Raw genomic sequence first — 10,452 nt, forward strand, 5'->3', positions numbered from 1 at the left:
GGTGGCAGGTGCCTGTAGTCCCAGCTGCTCAGAAGGCTGAGGCGAGAGAATGGTGTGAACCCAGGGGGCAGAGCTTGCAGTGAGCCAAGATCACGCCACTGCACTCCAGCCTGGGTGACAGAGGGAGACTCTATCTCAAAAAAAAAAAAAAAAAAAAAGAAAACTATAACGATCTGTGTCTACTTACTAATGATGAAAAGTATGGTCATGGAATATGGTAATGTACAGTTGCATGACCTTGAGCTAACAATTTAGGATTGCAGCCTCAGGATTTACATTTGTAAAGCGAAGAGCCAGCACTTTGACGGACTAAAGCCATGTGAATCATGCACTGATTTCAGGGCTATCGGGATCAAGGGGAGTATACATACCATAGGCCTCACACAGTCTCTCGTAGAATTGTGCTGGACTTTCTTCTTTTTCCCTGAATGACCTCAGAGACCTTGTTAACGTTTGTGGCCTTCTGAGCTCCCCTCATTAATCTTTCCAAGAGAGCTTCCCTGTCTCGGTTTAGCCTTTGCATATCCTCTCTTTCATGTGGGTCCATCTGGGGGTCGGTTCCTGGTAACTGGGTCCTTACATACTCTTGGGGGTTTTGATAATCAGCTGGTGCATGTTCCTCTAGCCACTTAGTTGCTGCGTGGAGCCCTCTCCGCCTTTCGCCTTTCATCTCTGTTAAAGAGGAACATGAGCAACTGGTGGCAATCAGCCCGGGTGGGGTTGTGGGTCTGGATAACAGTTTGGAGCAAATCAAATAGAGCTTGTGGCTTTTCGGTCTAGGATGGGGTATTGATTTTCCAGTTGAGAAGGTCAGCAGAGGTGAAGGGTTGGTACCCAAAAACAAAAAACACGCCTCTCCACCACGTGACCATCCTCGTCTATTCCAGTATACCGCTGCTCTCTCAGGGGCATTTGGATCCCCATTTTGGGTCGTAAACGAGCTGCCGAGGGAGGGGTGGAATGGTGCAATGTTACTTACTGCAATTAATAGTATCAATTATTAATTGATACTAATAATTATCAATATTAATAACTGATCATATAATTTTTAAAATCTATACTGATAATAATAATATTAAAGAGTTATACTAATGATAACAATAAATGATTAATATTAATGATTAATAACACCTGATATTAATAACTGATATTGATCTTATCATTAGAAAACTGTCATATTAGCTCCTAATAATTAATATTAATAGTAATAATCTGAACACTTTATTAGCAATTATTTATTAATATTAATATTAATATTGGTAATACATATTCATGTTAATAATAAATGAGGAAGAATTAATACTAATAGTACACCTAACACCTCAGTGGGTGTACACCCACCTGTGATATTGTTCTTAATGTCCAGGGAGGGAGACAGCATGATATTACATTCAATATCGCAGTAGGTGTACACCCACCTGATGATATTGATCCAAATATCATCTCCAGGGGATGGCGTATGACGTTACTCCCAAGATAGCAGTGGGTGTGCATCCACCCGGTGATATTGCTCCTAATATTCCCGGAAGAAGAGAATGCTATTACTCCCAGTATCGCAGGAAGTGTACACCCCTTCTGTGACATTGTTCCTAATATCCGGAGGGGGAGAGGGTACTATGACTCGCAATATCGCAGGCTGTGTACACCCACCCTCTGATATTGTTCCTGGCGGCCAGGAAGGGAGAGGACGATATGACTCCCCATACAGCAGGAGGTGTACACCCATCCTGGGATATTCTTCCTAATATCCATGGAGAGGAGAGGCTGATATGACTCCCAGTATCGCAGGGGGCGTACATCCAGTCTGTGATATTGTTCTTAATATTCAAAGGCCGAGAAGTTCATATTACTCCCAATATCACAGAAAGTGTACAAACCCGTGTAATATTGTTCCTACTATCCAGAAGAGGAGAAGATGATATTACCCCCATGTCGCTGGAGGTGTACACCCACTCTGAGATATTTTTTCTAATGTGCAGGGCGGGGGAGGATAATATTGTTCTTAATAGCGCAGGGTGTGTACAGCCCCCCTGTGATATGGTCCTTAATATTCCAAGGGGGAGAGGAAGACCCTACTTCCAATAGCACAGAAAGTGTACACCACCCCAGTGATATTGTTCCCATGATCCAGGAGAGAAGAGGATGATGTTACTTTCAATATCGCATGGGGTGGACACGCCCCCAGTGATATTGTTCCTAATTTCAACTTTGGAGAGGATGATACTACACCCATTGCCGGTGGGGGTAAAAACACTCCTGTGATATTGTTCTTAATATCCAGGGGGAAGAGGATGCTATTACTGCAAATAGTGCAGAGGATGTGCACCCATCTGTGACATAGTTGGTAATTTCCAGAGGCGGAGAAGATATTACTGACAATAACGTCAACACGCTGTGACCACCGTGGATCGTAATATCCAGGGGGGAAGGGGGTGGGTGATATTACTCCTCGCATCGTGGGGGGCGCCCGCCCCCCTGCGACGTGAATCGTAATATCCACGGGGGGATGGGGGATGATATTACTCCCCGATTTTTCCTAGAATCGTTTCTCTACTGCCACCCTGGGTTCACACCCTGGGACATTATTTTCCATATTCTAGCAAGATGCCGCTACTAAAGTCACCGGGGTATACACCCTGCTGTATTATTCATAATATTGTAGGGGAATGTTAATCCTGATGTCACAGGACCCTACACGCTGTGAAGTTATTCCCAGTATCCTAGCGGGACATTAATAATAATGCCACAATGTGTGTACACCTTGTGGTGTTATTCTTATTCTCCTAAGGGGAGGTTACTTTTATTGTCACACGGGCTATGTTCCCTTTGATATTATTCATAATATCCTAGAGGGATGTCACCTCTTATGTCACAGGGTTTGTACACCTTGTCAAATCATTCGTATGATCCTTATAAGATGTCACTCCTCATATCACAGAGGGTGTACACTCTGTGATATTATCGTCGTATTCTAGGGAAATGTGACTTTTAATGTCACAGAGGGTGTACAACTTGTGAAATTATTCATTATAATTTTGTGGGCTGTTACCCCTAATGTCACACGGGGTGGACACACAGTGATGTTACATGCAATATTCTATAGAAATGTTACTCGTAATTCACAGGTCCTGTACACCCTTTAATATTCTTCGTAATATTCTAGGAAAACGTTACTGCTACTGTCACAGGGTGTGTAGACCCTGTCATAAAATTCGTAATATCCTAGCGGGAGTTCACTACTCATTTCACAATGCGTGTATACCCTTTGATATTATTCGTATTGTCCTGAAGAGGTGTTACTACTAACGTCCCAATTCAGGTACATTCTCTGATATTATTCGTTATATCCTCGGGGGTTGTTACTTCTAATGTCACATGGGGTGTACTCCCTGTGTTCTATTTCGTAATATCCTAGGGCAATTTTACTTTTAATGACACAGAGGGTGTACACATTGTGATATTATTCGTGATATTCTAGAAGAATGTTACTCCTAATGTCACAGGGGTGTACACCTTGTGATAGTATTCATAATTTCCCAGGGGTCTATACTCCTATTGGCACAGAAGATAACACCCTGTGACACTATTTGTAATATTCTAGCGAGATGATACTCCTAATGTCACAGAGTGTGTACATCTCATATTGTTATTCTTACTGTTCTAGGGTGATGTTACTCTTAATGTCACAGGTGTGTTCCTTCTGTGATATTATTGAAAATATGCTAGCAGGATATTACTACTCATGTCACAATGTGTGTACATCTTGTGATATTATTAGTAATATTCAGGGGGGATGTTACTCATAACGTTACAGGGGTGTACACCGTGTGATATTGTTTCCAATATTGTAGGGGGATGTCACCCTTAATGTCACAGGGGGTGTACACCCTTCGATATTATTTGTAATCTTATAGAGAGATATTACTTTAAATATCACATGGGTGTACACACATGGGGTACACCCACTGGGATATTATTTGTAATATCTTTGAGAGATAAAACTCCTAATATCACAGTGGGTGTACCCCATGTGTGTACACCCTGTGATATTATTTGTAATATCCATGGTAAACATTACTTCTAGTAACCCACAGAGGGTACACCCTGTGATATTTTTCATAATATCATAAGGAGATATTCCTGCTAATAACACAGTGGGTGTACACCATGTGTGTACATTCTGTGATATGATAGCTCATATCCTAGGGAGATATTCCTTCTAATATCACAGTGAGTTTACACCCTGTGATATCATTCATAATATCCTAGAAAGATGTTGCTGCTAATATCACAGAGGGTGTGCCCAGTGACATTATTCATAATACCCTAGGGAGACGTTACTCCTAATGTTACAGGGGTTGTACACCCTGTTCTATTATTCATAATATTTTTGGGGGGTGTTACTTTTAAAGCCACAGGGATGTACACCCTGTGATGTTATTCATAATATCCTAGGAAGAGGTTACTTCTAATATCACATGGGTTATCCTAGGAAGAGGTTACTCCTAATATCACACTCCTAATATTACACCCTGTGATAGCATTTGCAATATACACAAGGGATGTTACTTTGAATGCCACATGGGGTGTACACCCTTTGATATTAGTCCTAAGACCCAGGGATATATTACTTCAAATATCACATTGGGTGTACACACATGGTGTACACATTATGTGGGAAAACCTACTGTGATATTATTCATAATATCCTTGGAAAATGGGACTGCTAATATCACAGTGAGTGTACACATTGTAATACTATTAGTAATATCCTAGGGGAATATTACTCCTAAACCAAAGGCGTGTGTACCCCCTATGATATTATTCATAATACTCTAGTGAGATGTTACTCCTAATGTAATATCACAGGGGTGTACACCCTGTGATATCATTCACAGTATATGAGAGGGATATTAGCACTGAAGTCACAATGTGTGTACACCTTGTGATATTATTCCTAATATCCTATGGGGATGTTACTCGTATTGTCACAGGGGTTGTGTTCACTGTGATAGTATTTGTAGTCTCCTAGACGGATGTTACACCTAATGTCACAGGGTGTGTACATCTTGTTGTATTAGTCTTGCTATCCTAAAAAGACATTACTCCTCATGTCACAGGGGCTGTATACCCTGTGATATTATTCATAATATCCTAGCGAGATGTGACTTTTAATGTCACAGAGGGTGCACACCTTTTGTAATTATTCATCACAGTTCCATGGGATGTTACTCCTCATATCACACGGGGTGCACACCGAATGATATTACTTGTGATATTCTGTAGAAATGTTACTCATAAATCACATGTGTTCTACACCCTGTAATTTTATGGGTCGTATTCTAGGGGAATGTGACATAAATTAATGTCACCAGGCATGTACACTTTATGATATTATTCATAATATCCTGGCGGGATGTTACTGCTAATGTCACAATACGTGTACACCCTCTGATATTATTCATTATATCCTCATGGGTTATTCCTCCTATGTCACATGGGGCGTACTCCCTGTGATATTATTTGGAGTATCTCGGGGATTTTACTTTAAATGTCACAAAGGGTGTACACACTGTGATATTACTCGTGATGTTCTAGAAAGATGTTACTCCTAATGTCACAGGGGGTGTACACCCTGTGATATTACACAGGCTAACCCCTGTGACATTATTCGTAATACTTTAGCGGGATGATACTCCTAAAGTCACAGGAGGTGTAAGCCCTGTGATATTCAGAATATTCCAGGAGGATGTTACTCCTAAAGTCACAGGTGTGTATACCCTGGGATAGTATTCACAATATACTAGCAGGATATTACTACTAATGTCACCATGTGTGTACACCTTCTGATATTATTCATAATATCCTGGGAGGACGTTACTCCCAACGTCAGAGGGGTGTACAGCCCATGTTATTATTACTAATATTCTAGCGGGATTTTACTTTTAAAATCACAGGGGGTGTCAACCCTGGGACCTTATATGTAATATCCTAGGAAGATGTTACTCATAATGTCACATGGGGTATACACCCTGGGATATTATTTCGAATATCCTAAAGAGATGTTATCTTAATGTCATAGGGTGTGTACACCCCTTGATATTATTCATAATATCCTAAGGAGATATTACTTTAAAAATCATAGTGGGTGTGCACACATGGTGTACACCCTGTGACATTATTCACAATATCTGAGGGAGGTATAACTTTTAATATCGCAGTGGGTGTACACACTGTGATACTATTCATTATATCATAGAAGTATATTATTCCTATTGTCAGAGGGGTGTAACATCCTGTGAAATTATTTGTAGTAATCCAGGGGGATGATTACCCTAAAGTCGCAGGCTGTGTACACCCTGTTGTATTATTCATAATATTCTAGGGGGATGTTACTTCTAATGTCGCAAATGTGTGCACGCTGTGATATTATTCACAATCTACTAGCTGGATATTGTTACTAGTGTCACCATGCATGTACACCTTGTGATATTATTCGTAATATCCTAAGGGGATGTTACTCCTGTTGTCACAGGGGGTGTGCTTTCTGTGTTATGATTCATAGTATCCCAGGGGGATGTTACTCCTACCATACAAATTGTGTACACCTTGTTATATTATTCGTAATATCCTAGACTGATGTTACTCCTTATGTCACGGCAGTGTACATCCTGCGATGTTATTCTTCGCATTCTAAAAAGATGTTAACTCCTAATATCACGGAGAGTGTACAATCTGTGAGGTTATTCATAATCATTTTGGGGGATGTTACTCCTAATGTCACATGTAGTGTACAAACCGTGATATTATTTGTAAAGTTTTTTTGGATATATTACTCCTAATATCACAGGCGCTGTACACGCTGTCATATTATTGGTAATAACCTAAAGAAATATTACCACTAATGCCACAGGCGGTGTACACCGTGAGGTCTTATTCCCAATATTGTAGGGTGATGTTACTCCTAATGTCATGGAAGCTGTTAACACTCTGATAATATTCGTAATACCCTAAAGTGATGTTGCTACTGATATCACAAGGAAGGTACACAATCTGATATTATTTCTTATATCCTCGGGTGATGTTACTTCTGATGTCATAGGGGGTGTACACTTGCGATATTATTCGTAATATTTTAGAAAGATGTTACTCCTCATGTCACAGACGGTGTACACCCTGTGAAGTTATTCATAATAGTTTTGGGGACCGCTACTCCTAATGTCACCCGTGGTGTACAAACACTGATATTATTCGTAATATTTTATGGAAATGTTACTCCTAATATCGCAGGGGCTGTACACCTTGTAATATTACTCATAATATGAAGTAACATACCTGCTGTCGGAAGATCTGAGCTTTTTTCTTGGACACCTTATACCCAGTCCTCCAGGTGTCAGCATAGGGCAATCCCTTCCCCTGGCGTACCCGACTGCCGTGGGGTGTCCCAGCAAAAGCTCATCAACCTAGCGGAGCAACGCGCAGCCTAGGTCTCTGGTGGGAAACTTCTGGAGGTCTCGAGCCAACGCCTCCCCGAAGATGGTGGGGGAATTCTTGAACCCTTGGAGAAGCCCAGTCCAAGCGTACTGAGTAGTGAACACCTGACTCCGGATCTTCCCACTGAAAGGCAAACAGCTTCTGGATCTCAGGGGCTAATCTGATAGGAAAGAAAGCGTCTTTCAGGTCTAAGCAGGTGAAGCAGTTGTCCTCAGCTGGCAGCAACCCCAACAATGTGGACGGGTTACGTATTGTTGGATGGAAAGTCAGTGTAGCTTGACTAATCAAGCGCAAATCCTGTCCCGGCCGGTAGTCCTTGGTCCGTGGCTTGGGAACAGGCAGGAGGGGAGTGTTCCGTGGAGACTGACAAGGAACTATCATTCCAAAAGTTCTTAGGTGCTTGAGATGGACCTGGATACATTGAAGAGCTTCTCTGCGGACCAGGTCCCATTTTTGCCCAAGCGGCTGGGCCCCAGTCTTAACTGGCCAATCCCAGAGGGTTGTCTTCTGCCCGTACTCTTGGCCACTGCTTAGCCAGAGCTGGTCTTCTCTCTTGGCCCGGCTCAGTTCAGAAAAGTCTCCATTCCTCCTCTTGGGGGACTATAAGGGTCATAACGACTCCCGTTGTGGGTAACTTTAGCAGCAAAGAGCTGTGTTCTGTCAAAGAGACAGTGGCTCTCAGCTTGCTAAGCAAGTCCCTTCCCAACAAGGGCAAGAGACAGTCAGGTATATACCAAAACTGACGAATCACTTGATGTCCTCCTACAGTACAAGCCCAGGCAAGCAGAAAGCTTGCTTTGCTGAAACTGCTGTGGCTCTGGTGATGTCAAGAGTCTTTTTGGATAAGAGGGCGACCGGGGAGGCTACTAGCTAATGTTCAGCACCGCTATCTACAAGAAAATCAATGTCTCTACCCCCGACTGTCATTCTGACCAGATGCTCTTTGGGGACACTTGAACCCAGTCTCCCTCAGTCCAATAACTCTTCTACCAGGTTGAGCCGGGCCCCTTCCTTCTTGTGCCAGGCCCCCTGCTCTGAGTCACCTTGTTTTCTTTTGAGTGGAGGGCATCTGTTCTTCCAATGTCCTATTTCTTTACAGTAAGCACACTGGTTATGCTGCAAACTCTGACAGCCAAGCTGAGTTTCTTTCCCAGGGCCCCCCTTCCCTTGCTTCTTTGGGGGGACCGCTCTGATTGCTGCAGCTAAGAAACAGGTCAGTGTTTCGCTGGGCCTGACATTCATTCCCTTTGCACTTTTCCTCGTGGCTTACTGCATCCCTGTTTACAAACACCTGCTTAGCTATTTCGCATCAATGTGATGAATTCATCCCTGCAAGCACAGCCTGTTTCTGCAGTTTTCTTCTCATGTCTTCTGCGCTTTGACAGACTAAAGCTATGTGAATCATGCGCTGATTTCAGGGCTATCGGGATCAAGGGGAGTATACATACCATAGGCCTCACACAGTCTCTCGTAGAATTGTGCTGGACTTTCTTCTTTTCCCTGAATGACCTCAGAGACCTTGTTAACGTTTGTGGCCTTCTGAGCTCCCCTCTTTAATCCTTCCAAGAGAGCTTCCCTGTCTCGGTTTAGCCTTTGCATATCCTCTCTTTCATGTGGGTCCAACTGGGGGTCGGTTCCTGGTAACTGGGTCCTTACATACTCTTGGGGGTTTTGATAATCAGCTGGTGCATGTTCCTCTAGCCACTTAGTTGCTGCGTGGAGCCCTCTCTGCCTTTCGCCTTTCATCTCTGTTAAAGAGGAACATGAGCAACCGGTGGCAATCAGCCCAGGTGGGGTTGTGGGTCTGGATAACAGTTTGGAGCAAATCAATTAGGGCTTGCGGCTTTTCGCTTTAGGACAGGGTATTGTTTTCCAGTTGAGAAGGTCGGCAGGGTTGGTACACAAAAACATGCCTCTCCACCACGTGACCATCCTCATCTATCCCAGTATACCGCTGCTCTCTCAGGGGCATTTGGATCCCCGTTTTGGGTGTTAAACGAGCTGCCGAGGGAGGGGTGGAATGGTGCAATGTTACTTACCGCAATTAATAATATCAATTATTAATTTATACTAATAATTATCGATACTAATAAGCGATCATAGAATTCTTAAAATCAATATCGATAATAATGATAACTCATATTAAAGAGTTATACTCATGATAACAATAACTGATTAATATTAATGATTAATGATGCCTGGTATTAATGAGTGATATTGACTTTATTCATTAGAAAACAGTCATATTAGCTCCTAATAATTCATATTAATAGTAATAATCTGAACACTATTAGCAATGATTTCTTAATATTAATATTAATATTGGTAATACATATTCATGTTAATAATAAATGAGGAAGAAGTAATATGAATATTATACCTAATACCTCAGTGGGTGTACACCCACTTGTGATATTGTTCCTAATGTCCAGGGAGGGAGAGAGCATGACATTACGTTCAATATCGCAGTAGATGTACACCCACCCGGTGATATTGATCCGAATATCATCTCCAGGGGATTGCGTATGACGTTACTCCCAAGATAGCAGTGGGTGTGCATCCACCCGGTGATATTCCTCCTAATATTCCCGGAAGAAGAGAATGCTATTACTCCCAGTATCACAGGAAATGTACACCCCTTCTGTGACATTGTTCCTAATATCCGGAGAGGGAGAGGGTGATATTACCTCCAATATCGCAGGCTGTGTACACCCACTCTCTGATATTGTTCCTAGTATTCAGGAAGGGAGAGGACGATATGACTCCCCATACAGCAGGAGGTGTACACCCATCCTGGGATATTCTTCCTAATATCCATGGAGAGGAGAGGCTGATATGACTCCCAATATCGCAGGGGGTGTACATCCAGTCTGTGATATTGTTCTTAATATTCAAAGGCGGAGAGGTTGATATTACTCCCAATATCACAGAAAGTGTTCAAACCCGTGTAATATTGTT

Source organism: Pongo pygmaeus, chromosome 8, assembly GCF_028885625.2.
Source record: "Pongo pygmaeus isolate AG05252 chromosome 8, NHGRI_mPonPyg2-v2.0_pri, whole genome shotgun sequence".
Taxonomy (NCBI): Eukaryota; Metazoa; Chordata; class Mammalia; order Primates; family Hominidae; genus Pongo; species Pongo pygmaeus.